The following is a 16,915-nucleotide window of genomic DNA, read 5'->3' as shown; positions in this document are numbered from 1 at the left end:
CCTAAAACGTTTATGTTTGATGCAAAGGATTCTTTGTTTTCCAGTTTAAGCAAAAGATTAATCGGGCAAGTTTTTTTCTACAGGGCAACAAATCTCTACAACTTTAAATGAACACCCTTTGACATTTGGGTCAATGTTGTTATTTTTTTGTTGGAATATCTTATACCATAAACCTACACTCAGTTGTAGTACACATTTTGGGTACGGTTCATGGTGTAGTTCACGAGAAAGGTTTCCCAACGAAAGACTGCTTAATGGTATATGCCTACACATTGCTTTTTTGGCAATTGATAGCAAAGCTAGAAAGGATTTGATGATCGAAACGCGGATTCAAATGTTACAGCAAAAGAGGATCCGAATCACCCTAACAAGGACAAGGTGTCTGTGATTAGAACAACTTCTTTGATAATTCGTCTTAACCCAGGTCGAAATCAAGTGAACAAGAAACTTACAAACCACATTACAAGGATCAACCATGTTTGCATTAATGAAATTTACACGTCCCCTTATCACCTTATCTTGTACATACCTTATTTAAGGAAATTATTTTAGACATCAAAACTATCAGCTTCACGTGTAATGAATACATTTACATAAGTGGGGAATTATGCAACGAAGTGATAAACATTGAATTAATTAATCAAGCATGTGTTATAATCATTAGATATTGTATAATTCAAAATGAAGAAAAAATTAAACAACCATAAAAAGTGTCACCTACATAATGACATATTTGTTTTTAGAGCGAAGGCCGCTAAGGTGTTGGCCAGGTTCGAATTATATGCATAATTAGAATTCGAGATTGTGCTATAAAGGGTAACGGAGATTTGCAAGAATTTTAGTTTCCCTATTGCAAGCGAACAGAAACAATCAACATTTTAACGTACCGTAATGTTCATTTTCAGTTCAACCATTGAATAACTTATGGTTCAAATTACTCTAGATATAAAGGAAAATATGTAAAATGAAATTTAATATGATACTGATGTGTGGGCTTTTTGTAAGACAAAGGGTTGAATTATGTTTGAAGTAAGATTTAGTAGACTTGAGTGGTGTGTAACTTTTTCCTGAACTTTTTAAAAGCAAAAGTCTTGAATTAGGTCTATAAATTTAAAGGAAAATTCAATAAACTTGAGTGGCGTGTAATTTTTCTAAAGTAAATGCACGGAAAAAATGTTTACTCGCAATCGGTTCTAGTAATATCTGAATTTCTAATCTCCAAAGTGATCGCGAAGCGACTGATTAATAGCATCAATTTTTGATTAACAGTAAATCGGGAATATCGATTGTATTATTCAAGTATAGGTATAGGATATTAAGGATCAATGTGCAAAAAAATTGTACAATACGTTTTGAGAACTAGTTGTACAAATAACTATTCACCTTTCCCGGCTAGCAAGTGTCACTTTCCCTCCCTGCCAGGGCCGTAGCCAGGGCCACTTTGCCCGCTCTTAAAATTTGCTTAAAATAAACCAATATTTAGCATGCTCATAAATAATCAAAATTTCTTAAAAAAATTAACAAAACAAGAGACCACTTCAACCATTTTAAGTGTCGATATTAATTAAGAAGATGTTTTAGGTTGAAAGATGGATTTAATACTGTTTCTATTATTAAATAACGCCAGCGCTTCTTCGAAAACGACGTTTTTCAGTTTTTTGTCCAGAATTTCGCTATTTGTAGAGCTACAAGCAATTTTGAAAGGGACAATTACTCAGCATGAAAGTGTGGGGAACTTTACACATTTAAGCGACTTTGCATCTTGTACGGTTTACGAGATCCCCAGAGTGACAGTGGAAAAAAACTCACCCTGAATTATTATCATTTTATTATCTTTTTTATCACTTGCAATACGTAGTATAGGCATAAGAGAGATCCGAGGAGATCTACAAATGACCTCCAACTTTTTAAGTCGATACGATACACACATTTCTTGAGCATCGAGCAATCGAGTTTGGTCTTTTTCCCAAAAGAATTGGTGCATAAATAAGGATTTACATCGATATTGGGCAATAAAGTGATGGATACTAAAATTAATTCTCGATAGCGAAAACCAGAGTTCTTCTTCTCAAGAAAATCGATACATAAATAACGATTTTTTTGTGAACAAACATACACATGGACCACTTCTTGGGCATTGCGCAATTGAATTTCCCAAGAAAACCCTTCAGAATTCCTTCAGCAGAACACAGCAAATTTTTAATATTTCGCCTGACCGCTCTGTAGATGTATTTGCCCGCTCTTAGTAACTAATCTGGCTACGGCCCTGCTCCCTGCAAATACTTTTGATTTTTTCATTAAAATAATCAACTGAGTATCTAATTACCGAGGGAAATCAAGGTTTTTTTTTACTTTGAGAAGTTAAACAGATTTTTGCAAAAGCACAGTTTGCCCAAAGAAATTTGTATTAGGGATAAAATAGAATGTAATTCCAGTGACAATACAATTTAAGGATTTGTCTTGACTTCGAAGGCCGGAATTTCACTGAAAGATGCATTTATGACTACTTCTGTGGGGGCATGAGAACGCCACTACCCAAACAATGGCGGAATGGCGGTGAAATTCGAAAAAAATGACAAAAAGTGGGAGTTTACAACTTTTTGGGGGAAAATGTTTCCGTCGCTGTGACTTGGAAATATTAGAAGTGCAATAAAAGTTTATTTAAAATAAAGTGGGTGATTTTGTCTTCTTTATCTTTTATTTGAACCTTTTTTTTCGTACAATCAACTGCAGCGTTATTTTGAAAAAAACCTTAGATCACATATATCCCATAGATACAGCGGCCAGCCATTAAATCTGTGCCAACATATCCAGGGTGTCCATTATGTATGGAATGTAACAATGTATATATCTCGGTAAATATTATTATATATTTCCCATAATAAGGCAGCATTCAGTTGTTTTTATTTCAGAAAACAAATGAGTAACGAAAAACAATTGAATTTTTTTAAATGGCAGTTCACCTTTACATTAGGCTCATTTGATAGGGATCTTTTTTCTCTATATAAATCTCTGTCTTTGTTAGGTATGTTGGCACAGATGCTCCTTATTGAAAGTAAATTAAATAAAACAGATTTTTGGTAAGTGTCATCTAAGAAGGCGGCCCGAGCGGTCCTCGCCCAACGTCGAAGACATGGTTTTTGGTTCAAGGCCCACACCTCAACAACATAATAAAAATTACTGCTACACCACCTATCGTAGAGCAAAAATCCCTACTGACTGGACTATAGCTACTGACGTGTAAACTTTTTGTAAGACAAATGATCCGCTTGGACATTTTTAAAGAGAAATTTTGGATTAGGTCTGTAAATTTAAAGGAAACTTTAATAAACGCGAGTGGCGTGTAACCTTTCTTAATTAATGAAAGGAAAAAAACGCAGTGTTTAAAATGAAATTTAACATGATACCGAAGTGTGGATTCAAGTATTGAAACAAGTTTAAAGTAAAACTTCGTAGACTTGAACCGCGTGTAATTTTTTTAAGGCAAAAGTTTTCAATTAGGTCTGTAATTTTAAAGGAAAATTTAATAAATTTGAATGCCATTTAACCTTTACTATGGTAAGTAAACGGATGAAAACGTACATATTACAATATTAAATTTGATATAGTAGAGCAGTCGCGTGCATTTTTTGTAAGGCAAAGGATCGATTTATGTTTCAAGTGAAATTTAGTGGAATGGGGCGCGGGTAATTTTTTAAGGCAAAAGTTTTCAATTAGGTCTGTAAATGAGAAAAAAAAAGTTGAATAAACTTGACTGGTGTGTAATTTTTCCATGGTAAGTAAGGAATAAAATACCTTGATTGAAAAAAAAATTGGTAGGTTACTACCGCGTGCATTTATTCTAAGAAGGGCATTGAATAAAATCTATAGATTTGAAAGTTATTTTTGACCCACAAATAAAATAAGTAACAAAAGATGCTTTTGCGGTTACTACAAACAAGTCTTCTTATAAAACTCCTTTTGTCGCTGAGAACTTCTAATATTTACCATAGGAAAGATTTTAATCTCACCTTTGATCATATTGGCGACAACTATAATTAATTATTCATTTTGTTTGCCCACTATTGCTATCTCTAGAACTATAAGAGCTAAGAGGTCGGTTTAATTAGCAAACAATTTCTATTTTACAAATACGGAAAAAAATTCTTCAACTGTGGATGCCAACTGTGTTTTTAATTGGAAACTATACTTTTTATTTCCTTAGTCAATCGAAAATTTTATTCTAAATTCAACTATATAATACCGAGTGATCCCAAAGTACTGTCGACAGTTTTAAACGATATAATATTAGTATACCCTTAGACAACAATTTTTATAAGAAAAATGCATGGTTATATTTATTTCATTATAGCAAAAATGAGTGTGCCATGGACAAAACAAGTTGAATATTAATTCAGATTAGAGTGCTGTGATCGAGCGAAACAATAGCATTATACCATCAATAGCACTACTTATGTTGTTAACAACTGTCAGCGGCTATTATTGAATTATTATTGTTGTGCGAATACTGAATAAGCTCATTTTAATAGAAAAATGCATTATTTTACTAATAATGAAAAAGTGGATATGTAAGAAGTGTACATTTTAGCAAGAAAAAATGCCGGTATTTTTAAGAGACGCGTTAGCTTTATATTGTCAGCAAGACGGTGCACCTGCCCATAATGCGCAAAGGTAACGCAATACTTACACGATATGTTCCCGAATCAGTGGATTGGTACTAACGGCCCTATTTCATGGCCCGTCGGGTTGCCGGACTTATATCCATTAGATTTTTTTAGGGGGCTATTTAAAGGATAAAGTTTACAATAATGTGTATCCAGATTTACAGCATCTAAAGAACAGCATAGAAAATGCTTTAAATAATATTAATGGCCAGACTACGCCAGAAAACAACAAAAAAGTGTCGAAAATTGTTATCTTGTTTCTGAAACTACTTTAGAAACAACTACTTTCGTCTCTAAAAAGGACGAAGAAAGTGTGATTTTCCTCTGTAGTGTGGAAAGTAAAAAACAATTGCTGCGTTAATCTTAATAATGACATTTCAAATTGAAGCATACCCGTATCTAGATTGCTATGTGTCCAATTTAATTATGGCATACGGTAATTTGTCAATTTTGATTGTGGTTTCAGAAAAAAATTAGGTGTAAAACTACGCGCATGTGTCAAACTTTGAACTCGAGTTGAAAAACGCCACTTTCTTCTATTCTATTTTCTAAATGGGTGCCGCGTTTGCTCACAGTGGAACAAAAACAACAAGTTGGTAAAAACCATGGCAAAAATCAACGATTTACGCTTGGAATTGTTACCGCACCCAGAGCTGGGTAGTGCTTTGAAAAAAAGTGCTTACTAAAGGACTTCAATTACTTTTAGTGCTTAGAGCTCTGTGCTTCAATTACTCTTCTAATTCAAGAAAAAGTGCTTCAATTACCAAGCACTTTTTAAAAGTGCTTGGAGCTTCAAGCCCTATTGAACTGCTTGAAGCACTTTCATACAATTTCGAGCACTTCTAAAGAGCTTCAAGCACTTATCAAGGGCTTCAAGCACTTATAAAGAGCTTCAAGCACTTATAAAGAGCTTCAAGCATTTTCAAAGAGCTTAAAGCACTTTCAAAGAACTTCAAGCACTTTTTAAGGGCTTCAAGCACTTTCATAACGAAGCTCTTATCGTGAATTAGGTGACGAATTTAGAAAACCCTTAGTCTTACTCATTCCTTCACTCCTACTCTGACGTTACCTACGTGTTCTGTGCTTCATTAGTGGTTAGTCTGCAGTCTGCACATCCTCACTTTTGACTTCTTGTTTTTCGTATTGTGTGGTTTCCTGTGAAAGGGGTCGTACGATTTCGTGAACAAAAAAAGGAAGAGGTAATAGTTCTGCCATTTATTAACGCTGCCCTATCATATTCAGGGCATCCCGGCATACGTTAAGTTTTGTTATAGTTATTACGATAGGTATAATCAGATAATTTACTGCCGCGTATATAACACATAAAATACATTACCTGAAGGGCAAAAAAAGTACCTAATCAATTACCACGCACTTGCCACTAAATTAAACATTTTTATAAAAGGCCAGAAAATAACATCAAACCGCCAAAATAGTAAATGCCAAGAATAGTAGAAGTTTAATTTTGGTTTGCAAGTTATTTTTTTAATTAAGTCTTAACCCTTATATCTGTATTACTTTGCTTATAAGGAATTGTTATCTTTTATTGTCCTTTTATATTTGTAATTAAGAATTATTACCTACATACTAAAAGTTTACAAATTTTCTCTGTGCATTTCTTCACGTAACATACTATCACTAATTTCAATTATTTCAGAAGATACGTCTCGGTAGGTACTTATAAGTAACAAGTGTCAAGGAATTTTCGAGCAACATTTTGGATTTTTTTCTTGTAGTACCTTCTTTTATAGCACATGCAGTTATTACTTCTACATTAGTCGTTACTCATGGCTACGGGGAGAGTACTGTACCGATAACAACATTTTTTTGTTTACCTAATCGTTTTAAACGAAAATTTGGACAAGCAAAACTTTAGCGATAAAACCACTAATTCCTCCAGTATAATTACGATGCGGAAGTACTGTTTCTAGCGTGTTTTTTAAAGTGTTTCCAGCAGGCTAGAAACCAATTTTGAAAAAAATTCAAAGGGCTGTAACTTTTGAACTAGTAGCCCAATCTTGGAACTGTTTGAAATTATGGATTCTATAAGAAAATTTTTTTCCGGGTCGATCTGAGACAATTTTTTTTTCGGGCCTCAAAAAAAGGCAGTGTATAACCTTCCTTTTTTACCAAAAATCGACTACACCAAAATTTCTCGGGAAAACACTTTTTCTTATTAATTTGGGTGCGTAGAATCCAAATCAATTCGTACTTTTTCGATCAGACGTCTCAATCAAAAGTTATAGACTAGAAACCCTGGTTTCCAGTAATATGAAAGGTGCTTTATATTGTTTATATTTATATTAATTTATATTGTCAATTACTGTGATTCAAGCACTTTCCAAGGGCTTGGTGCTTTGTATTTTCAATTACTTTAGAAAGTGCTTGGTAATTCCAAGCTCTTTAATCACATAAAAGTGCTTAGGGCTTGCAAGCACTTTTATCAAAACAAAGTGCTCGGTGCTTAGTGCTTCAAGCCCTTTTCAAGAGGGCTTTACCCAGCTCTGACCGCACCCACGCTATTCTCCAGATAGCCTTTCCCTGATTTGAAAAAGATACTCCAGGGAAAGAAATTTGGCTCAGAAACTCACGCCTATGTGAGGTAAAAGGTAAATCGTTCGACAAGAAAGGCATAGAAATGTTAGAGAATCATTGGAGTGATTGTATCACTGATGTAGAGGATGAATAAATTAGAATTTTGCGCATTGTATTTTTATTGGTTAGTCCCGGAACTTTTTGACCCGTGTGTTGGCACCTATGACCAATGCGATTCAAAATAATATGCAGAATGAACTTTTAAAATCAAATAACAGAATCCAAATGATACGATTTGAAGGTGTTTATTTATTCAAATGCAATTTAATACAAGAATCTGTTGTAAAGGCCGTTGTAGTGGTTTCCGTAGTATCCGTAGCCATAGCCATAAGGAGCGTAGCCGTAGTATCCAGAGTAGGCATAGGGATAAGCGTTGTATGCACCGTAGAAGAATTGCGGCTTGGCTTCCGGTTTCGGCTCGGGATCTGCCATGGCAACGGCGAAAAGAGCGAGAACGACAATTAGCTGCAAAACAATTATCCAATTAACTAAAAGCAAAATACTGGCATCATTTACTTACAAACTTGAACATATTGATCGGTTTAGATGATTGCTTGTTTGCGACAAACTACGAATTCTACCTTCGCGTCGTCAGTTTATATACAAAGTCGTGTGCATTGATTTTAAAGGGCGGTCACTAATCTAGTTCACCTTCTCACTGCGATTTTTTGTACAATTTGTGTAAAAATGCAGTCTATGACCGGGGTGGATGATTAACTATTGCGATCAAAATGATGACATTAAAAACCTTTTAGAGCAGACATTATAAATCTCTGAAAATGCTAATTTTCAACAACAAAAAAGGAGTTTTAACAGAAATTCTAAAAAAATTGGACATCCACTTTTCGCTTTTGCAACATTAATTTATCTTATTTTCTTGTGAGAAATCGAAATTTTCTTTGAAATATAACATTGGCTCCCATTTAGGCAATTTATTAGTATAAAATGGCATTTTGCACCACTGTTTAAAGGGTAGTACAGACCCTATTGAACGTTGTTAAATGTTAAAGTTGTGTTTTTAAATATAAATCGTATACCAAGGGGAAGGAAAACTTCAGACAGAATACGCAATTTCTTTCACTGTCAATCGAAAATTAGTCGAAAGTTGGTGGGCATTACCACAGATGTAAGGTATTACCTAACCGATGAATGAATGAAAGTAAAGAGTACACTGCAAAAATGGTAAAATAATGCTGCACATTGCTGTCTGAGGATAAAGACCAAAAAGGTACTTAAAACATGTATTCGCAAATAAAATTTCTAATGAAATACTAATTGTAATTTTGGCGTATTATACTTCAAATGCACTTGTATACCACCTCAAACATATTTTTTTTTTGTCTACAGTAGGAGTTAAATCGCCAACAAGGTTTTGTAATTTATTTCGTCCACTGTACAAGGCTCTAAAGGTCATTGCCAATAATCCACTAATAAACTAAATAAATGATTATCTGTACCAGTTGTACAAATGCCAAAACGTACATTAACCCGCTAGACGCGGATACCGCATTCTTAAAAAAAATATACAAAAATGACAAGGAGAAGGTTAACTGGATCAGCGATCGCCCTCGCAATCAGCGCAATTTTGTATATAAACTGACTAAACGCGAGTCAGAATTCGCAGTTTTGTTACAAAGCAAGCAATCACCTAAACCGATAAAAATGTTCAAGCTCGTAAGTCATACCGATAACTTTACTTTTGTCATTTACTTATAACTTTACAGCTCGTTGTCGTTCTGGCCCTTTTCGCCGTTGCCATGGCAGATCCCGAGCCGAAACCGGAAGCCAAGCCGCAATTCTTCTACGGCGCGTACAACGCTTATCCCTACGCCTACTCTGGATACTACGGCTATGCTCCCTATGGTTATGGCTACTACGGAAACTACTACAACAACGGCCTTTACAACAGATTCTTGTATTAAATTTTTTCTGAATAAATGATTGTAAATTACAGCGTCTTCTGTTGTACCCCTCGCGCATAGTGCTACTAAAGCCTTCAATTTTCGAGAAGTGCAACATTAATAATAATAATCAATTTATGGGAAACCCCAAAAAAGTTTTCAGCTAGAAAGCCCATTTTATACCAAAATTAAAATAAGGCAGAAATTGAAATTGCACATTTTCCACCATTTCAATACAGGGTGGGCCATTATTGCTCAGGTGGAAGGTTGTGTGTTTATTAACGCACATATTTAAAATTCGTAATATAATAATGACATTCATTGGGACTACAGAAAAAACAGATATTACACTTATGACTCAATGGGGCGAATATTAGTCTGCATTAGCTCTGCATTCTCTTAATTCGATTGTAGTTTCTTTAGTCGATGCATGGGCGCCATAAACTATCGCAATAGTTAAATTTGGAAAACACTAAGGATTCACAAATCATACCTTTAATACTATGATTAATAACAAATCGGCTACTAAATATTAGCTTATGATTTTTGTAAACGCTTTTTTAATTATTTGAGATTTGTGCTTTCTAAAGCGCAATTGGGGTTTAAAAATAAAACCAAGATTTTTGTATTCGCCGACGCCTATAGTAAAACTGGCCCACTTCTTCTTCAGAAATCTTCACTATATTATACCTACAGTTGAGTTGAGTGTTTAGTGTATTGTATTTTTAGTCGGAATTTGATATGATAATTGCGTGTCATCCGCGTACATGTAATAAATGCAATATTCCAAACAAGTGTGAGAATTAGAAGTGTATATGTTACCATTGGTGCGTAAGTCCGTTAATATAATATAATATATAGTAAAGGCCCAAGCACTGAGACTCTTGCTATAACGGCAATGGAGTTTGATATTGCTAAGGAAGTTTGAACTCAATGTTATCGAATAGTTCCCATAAATCTTAGTATTACAAGGATACCAGTATGATATACTCTATCAAAACTTCTAGAGTTCACAAGTAATATAGGGTCCGTTAACTTAGCACCACCATTTTAAATCCTTTTTAGCGCATTTCCACACAAATAAAAAATATGCGCTATTGTGGCCACTTTGTCCGTCCATCTATCCGTCAGTTCATCCGTTGAGACGCTACTTGTTCTTTATCTTAAGAGCTATTGTTCTACTTTTTTCGCCATTTGGTTCGTTATGGTGTCGAGGCTTGCACCAAGGAAGGAAGTTTTTCTGCGTTTATTGCTAAAAAAGTTATTGTAAAAAAACCAAAAAGCCATTTTTACATGTGCCATAATTCTACACTTTTGCCGTTCATTAACGATCCTAGAGATCGTTTATAATTTCGTATTGCTGTCTGTCGTCTGTCTGTTGGTCTGTCGGTCTGTTCCTTTGTCTGTCTGTCCCTCTATCTGCCCGTGTGAACGATAACTTTGTTTAGAAATGTCCGATCGCTTTGACATCTCCGTTAGTTATGAACTGAATTGCATGAAATTCAATATGAGCATAGCTTCAACCATATAATGCGCAATGCCAAAAGTTGAGTCGAATTGATTCAAAATTCACAGTGCCCTTTTCGAATCTCGACCATTTATAAACCGAATTCCAAACTTTTTTATTTATAAAAGTAATTTAAATGAAATTTGATACATTGGCACTTGGAATAAAGGAAAATCTAACGTCAGTTTCAAAATTTAGGTTTGCGCATGAGCAGTGCCAACTTTCTTATTTATGAAAGCATTGAAATGAAATTCTTCTTATAAATTGAAATTGAAAGTAGCACGTCAAAAATGGATTGCACATATGCAACCCTCTCTTTCATGTTTGTGGGCGGAAAATGTTAAGAATTGACAGTTAACAGTTTTTCCTAGCTTTGTGACTTAGCGCCACATTTTGGATTGATGTTTGAGTATAAAAGTACTGGGTTAATGGTACCTCCTCCAGCTAGCAACACCGTTGAAAATTTTAAGCTGAACACAAAGTGGCACTAGCTGGCGCTAGGTCAGCAGAACACAAAACGTAAGTTTTACCCGAAAGGACAAAATGGTGGTGCTAGGAAAAATTGCCCCCCACACTATTGGGGGGTGGCGTTAGCTCTACAATTTGTGGCGCTAAATCTGACGAACACAGCGCTTGCTTTTGGAAGTGATCAGACGCAATGACTAGCGCCCCGAAATTTAAGGGCTTTTTTGTAAAATCTATAATTGCGCTAGCCGAACTTAAAGTGGCGCTAGCCATACAGATTCTAGCGCAATCTTTCTTTAGCCGGAAATTTAAAATGATGGTGCTAGGTTAACGGACCCCAATTCATCACCAATTTGCCGCAAATTAGTTTTGAAAGTATGAAAAATGTGTCACTCTTTTCCTTTTTTTTAAACATTTTGCTCGTTTATGTCATTTTAGAGTAAATGGGGATAGGGGAAATATTCGATTTTCTCGGGAATTAGTGGCGGGTATAAAAAATGTTCACAACTGAATTAATGCCGCACAAAAGCTGCCGAAATTGATACAGATCAAAAGGCCTAAACCTCGGCCTAAACTCGACTGGAAAAAATACATATTTTTCGAAACGTATTCAATTTTCACAAAAATAATGTAAATCTAGCCTTACATCGGTCTCACAAGAGTTAAAAGAGGAAAATTTCATCCTTTGTCGTAATACACACTAAACGATCTCTTTGAGTGCTGCGTGCAGATTACGATCAACTGTGTATATGAAATATCAGACGATAAGTTTTTTTAATTTTTTAGTTTACATATCGTCACAAAAATGTGGACATAGTTACATACGACACGATTATTCAATTGCTCGATTGATTCTTGGACTACCACTTTTTGGCTCACTAAAATAGAAACGTGGGATTCTTGTCAACAGGCACGTATTGTTAATAAATTTAATTAGCCAAGTATAAGTTCTTGTGAATAAAAATGCCTCTTTAAGAAAGTTTTGTGAAGTAGGTACTGCAGTGAAAAATTGACAAAGACAACTTTTTTTCCATGACTCATTTTTGTTTGCCACGAGGATATCTATAGTTATACTAAAAACTTAAATGTCAATTATTTATAATTCCGGTTGTAGGGAAACCGCCACGTTCATTGTCAGGACCACATTTGTAGAAAAATATCGTTCAGAAGGTGAACTGGATCAGTGGTCAGTGGTCACCCTCGTAAACAATGCACTCAACTTTGTATATAAGCCGAACGCTCGAATTGAGGATTTGTAGTTTGTCTTCAGCAAGCAATCAACTAACCCGACCACGATGTTCAAGCTTGTAAGTGCGTAATTATAATTTTATTGTTAATCACTCGAGTCATGTTACAGCTCATTGTCGTACTTGCCCTTTTCGCCGTTGCGATGGCAGATCCTGAGCCGAAACCCGAAGCCAACCCGCAGTTCTTCTACGGGTCTTATCCCTACGCTTACTCTGGATACTACGGTTACGCTCCTTACGGCTATCGCCAAGGCTATGGGTATGGATACTACGGAAACTACAACAACGGCCTTTACAACAGATTTTTGTATTAAATTTCACGTAAATAAATAAGCACTGGTAAAACATTGGTGTCTTCTCGTACTATATCCGCATAAATTTATACCGCCAATGAAAAAATGCATAACTAATTTGACGTTTTGTTAAATACACATCTAGTATCTATTGCAAAATAGTTGACAGAGTTCGCGCTTAAAATTCATTAAATTTGAAATCAGGTTTTGCCAAACAAGTTGACCTAAAGTGCCACAACTTGCAATTTTTAAATGCCTATAATATATACGTAAGGTATTTCCCTAAAAATTATGGAAAATTGGGGCTATATTTTTATACCCAATATTCCTAATAATAAAAAATTATCGTGAGAATATTCATCGCGACACTCGTAATTTTAAAACTCCACTCTCTACAAAGCTTACTACACAAAGAGATACCCTCGCAGAAGAAAAAGTTAGAATTTTTATCAAAAGCTCCACAATTTAATAACCAATAATGGTTATATTTTTATATTACAGTAATAGGGAGTTACATGGTTCCAAGAAATATACATTTTTTGATGCGCCACAAAAGTTGCACCCTAGAAGATACTTTTCATGGGAAAATTCATAACTAATACATTGATAGAAGTTAGATCTTTATAATAAAATTATGTACATGGGGTGGTGACTAGACTCGTTATTGAAGACTACAAAAGTCACGTCATGACTAAACAGTTGCAAGGGTTTAAATTTTTATAGCTTTAGATAGTAGGTATCTAGTTTCTATTGTACAGGATGCCCATATTAAAAAAAAAGGTCACAGGCCATAACTATAGAACCGTTAATTGCACAGCTTGGGGAAAAAAATTTTTTAACAAAAGAGGCCAAGAGACATCGCTGGAAATAATTTTTCATTTTCTAAGTTTGCCACTATTAGAGTGCGTACGATTTATGGGTAAATAGAAAAATGATTTTTTTCCTCAAATGTATAAAAAGTACAGGCATCGTAATCTTGTATGAAGTTTGCTTCATTTTGATGCAGCACATATTGCTCTAGTTCATAAGGTATGAGGGATGAGAGAAAGAGAGCACCTCTTGAATGTAACTTCGGTTTTCAGTTAACCGATTTTCACATAATTGGCCATTTATGGGCAAAATTAATAATCTACTTTTAGTCATGCTTATACGATTATACGGGTTGTATCAAATTTCGTGTGAAGTACAGAGATCTCGCTTATTAGCATAGTTGGTTAAATGGCTAAATGGATGAAAATGGTTTTCGAGTTATGAATAATTAAAATCAAAAAACAAAATCTGCGCCTCTAAAAAAAGTTTCCTAAAACCTTACCCCTTAAACATAATGTGTTAAAGTTTTATATTTAAATTTTTTGATTTCCTGCAGTCCCCATTAAGCACATCCAAGCAAAGATAAAAATTTGAATCATCGCATAGGCATTTCCCTCATAGTAGAGAACTAGGCATGGTAAAATTAATAATTTAAATAATGTTCTTATGGGGATGATAGAGTTCCCTTTATGCATAATTAAACATAGAAACAAAAAATGTTGATGTGCGCACACTTTGTAGCAGAGAATTGCTAAGCAACGGATATTTGTACAACTAGAGAAGAAAGTGGAGTTTCTTCTCAAGTTTTACACATAATTTTTTCTGAAACTGCAAACAAAATTGAAAAATGAAGTAACGAAGAGGTTATGAAGATGAGCAATCTAGATACGAGTATGTTTCAATTTTAAATGTCATTATTAAGACTAACGCAGCATTGTTTTTTATTTTTCCTTACTAGAGATGACAATCACGTTTTGTTCACCCTTTTTGGAGACGAAAGTAGTTGTTTCTAAAGTTACTTCAGAAAAAAATAGTTTTTATAACGAAATTCATAAATTTCTGTCGGCTGTCTTGAGATATGGGAGTTGCTAGAGTCACTTTTATCAACAATAAAACAAAAATGTTTAAAGCGCTCGGTACTGACGTTACGAAAGAGTTCTCATGAGAAAGTATATAAATAAATGATTAAACGAACTTACCTTAGTGAAGTTCAATCATAATTGTATGAAGATCTCTTCCGAGTGATAAATATGTAGATGTTTAAAGAACACTGTTGCGGTAAAAACAAGAATTCGTACAAGGGATACTCAGATAAGTAACCAATATTATGTTTTTAATCTAAACAAGGTAAGAAAGAGTAGGTTACTCAAGAACACTAAACCGAAAAGCTTCAAGGTTTGAAGACAGTGGGCGATCATAAAACTTTACAAATTTTTGCGAGTTTTCAGACCAACCTGCCATTAATCTAAAATTGACTCCGTTACTACTGGCCTACTTGTTCGCGAATGTTGGTAGTCTTTACGACGTAAAAGGAGTTGTCTCTTGTTTCTTCCTGATGTTTTGATTCTATCTTGGATTTTAATTTGATATATCCTATTTTTTTTTTTTGACAGTTTTACATCATTTAAGTATAAGCCTAAAAATTAAAAATTTCTAAAGATTAAAAATTCATAATAATAAATTTCTTTCATGGGGATCGCAGTTGGAAGCGTCCCCATCACACTGGGTGCGTTGTCACGTTGTATAGCAATACTTATCCTTTGTTGTAAGTAGTGGTACCTACCTCGGAGTTCCCCAGTAAAATTGGTAATGCGTTTTCCCAGGCATTCCACAAAATTACGAGGTTCTCTACACCAAGGTCCCAAAATCTCAACTGTGAAAGGTATAAAAATATATAAAAATCCAAGATACAAGATACCTAACAGAAAAATTTTTAAAACGTTACTAGGGTCCCCAAGTTTGATTACATCGAGGGTTTAAACGCTTTCAGTTATGCAACCCTCATATCGTCTAATAAAATGGTAATTTAAAATCTTCTATAGATAACAGAGAAATTGCAGACGTGACCGAATTAAGAGTTCCTACTGAGGCTCCTTCGTTAAAATACAATGTTAAAAAGGACAAAATATTTGATCTTGAAGGAAAGAAAAAGTTACTATTCTTTGACGAACAGTACCACTTCTTCAGGTTTGTGTTGTATTGCTTCAACGTTGAGGTGGATAGAGAGGCCAGCAAAAACTCCATTGGGCTTAATACAATCAATACAAGGTTGTGCAGTACTGCGGTAATTGGTGTGGGGTTCTCTTAATATAGAGTAATAAGTTGTAGTTCGGTTGTAAGTAGTCATTTCTGATATTATTAAGCATTTAAAGATTGGGAACATGGGAACCAAGGTTGTACAGTCCCAATATGGGACTACTAAAAATCTCTTTTGCAACACCATCTAAATAAGTGAAAAAGAGGGAAAATTCTTGGTAACAACAGATTGTAAATGCTTCTGTTGTAATTGAAGACGGATTCGGAAACCACGATATTTAACATGTGCATTTAATATTAGTTCTAGGTGCAAAAAACATCTATAGACGGGGTGCCAAATTTCTTTGTAATCAAAAATAAAGTAAAACTTGATAGTTCATATTTGGCCGCCGGTTCTAACCCATGGGAAGCGATATCTGCAATATTAGATCGCGAGGTTGCGATACTCGTTGCGATATGAAGCGTGAATTCATTGTCCTCCAGCTTGGCACCACTGCCAGATACCTTAGCGAGTCTCACCAGTCCATGACACCATGCACCAGCCTAACACTTTAGGTACCCCCCCTTTCTATTAATGTAGGCAATTAATATAATTGAAGGAATAAGTAGATAAATTATGTTTCCAAAAATTAAGGTCTTCCCTTATATCGTATAGGAGATTCGTGATTTTATCACAGGTACTCAGTCGTACTAGTGCCAAAACATTCACCCTTTCCAAAACTTAGGTACAAACGCAGTCATACCTCACGCTAATACAACTAGGAACAAGCTTTCCAATTAGGCTTGAGAAATCTCTAACTTTGCATTTCTCTAGGCCATATTGTGCAATTCTCAGATTATTAACCTTGCCTTTTTATCAAAAGGATATTCGATAGACATATTACCAGAATAATTAAGTATAAAACCTAAGAAACAAATTTTACTCGGCTGCAATTGACCCTTTTTTGGCTCAGTTTTTCTAAAAAATGTATTGTATATTGCACACTGCTTAAACACTGCATTCTGTCTTTACCGATTGGTAAGAAATCGTCTAAGTAGACGACTGATAAAAACACCTTTTGCCCTTAAATGAGAAACAACAGGTTTGACTTCATTTCGTAAACACATATGGAGCAGAGGTAAGACCAAAAGGAAGAGAGTTAAATTGGTAAATCCCCTCAAAGGACACTTTAACAAA

At 34.8% G+C, this 16,915-nt stretch overlaps 2 long non-coding RNA genes across 2 annotated transcripts; one reads left to right on the top strand and one right to left on the bottom strand.

Annotated features, from left to right (window-relative positions):
- Positions 1 to 7,488: 7,488 nt before the first annotated feature.
- Positions 7,489 to 7,847, bottom strand: LOC116172973. Its single transcript, XR_004145816.1, has 2 exons — positions 7,780 to 7,847; positions 7,489 to 7,724 (listed from the first exon to the last, which is right to left on the bottom strand). It is a non-coding gene; the product is annotated as an uncharacterized LOC116172973 (long non-coding RNA).
- A 1,040-nt stretch (positions 7,848 to 8,887) lies between these two features.
- On the top strand, positions 8,888 to 9,210 carry LOC116173036. Its single transcript, XR_004145840.1, has 2 exons — positions 8,888 to 8,933; positions 8,984 to 9,210. It is a non-coding gene; the product is annotated as an uncharacterized LOC116173036 (long non-coding RNA).
- The last annotated feature ends 7,705 nt before the right edge of the window (positions 9,211 to 16,915 follow it).

Source organism: Photinus pyralis, unplaced genomic scaffold (assembly GCF_008802855.1).
Source record: "Photinus pyralis isolate 1611_PpyrPB1 unplaced genomic scaffold, Ppyr1.3 Ppyr1.4_LG6, whole genome shotgun sequence".
Classification (NCBI taxonomy): Eukaryota; Metazoa; Arthropoda; class Insecta; order Coleoptera; family Lampyridae; genus Photinus; species Photinus pyralis.
Note: the sequence above shows the minus strand (reverse complement) of the source record. Positions and strands in the feature narration are given on the sequence as shown.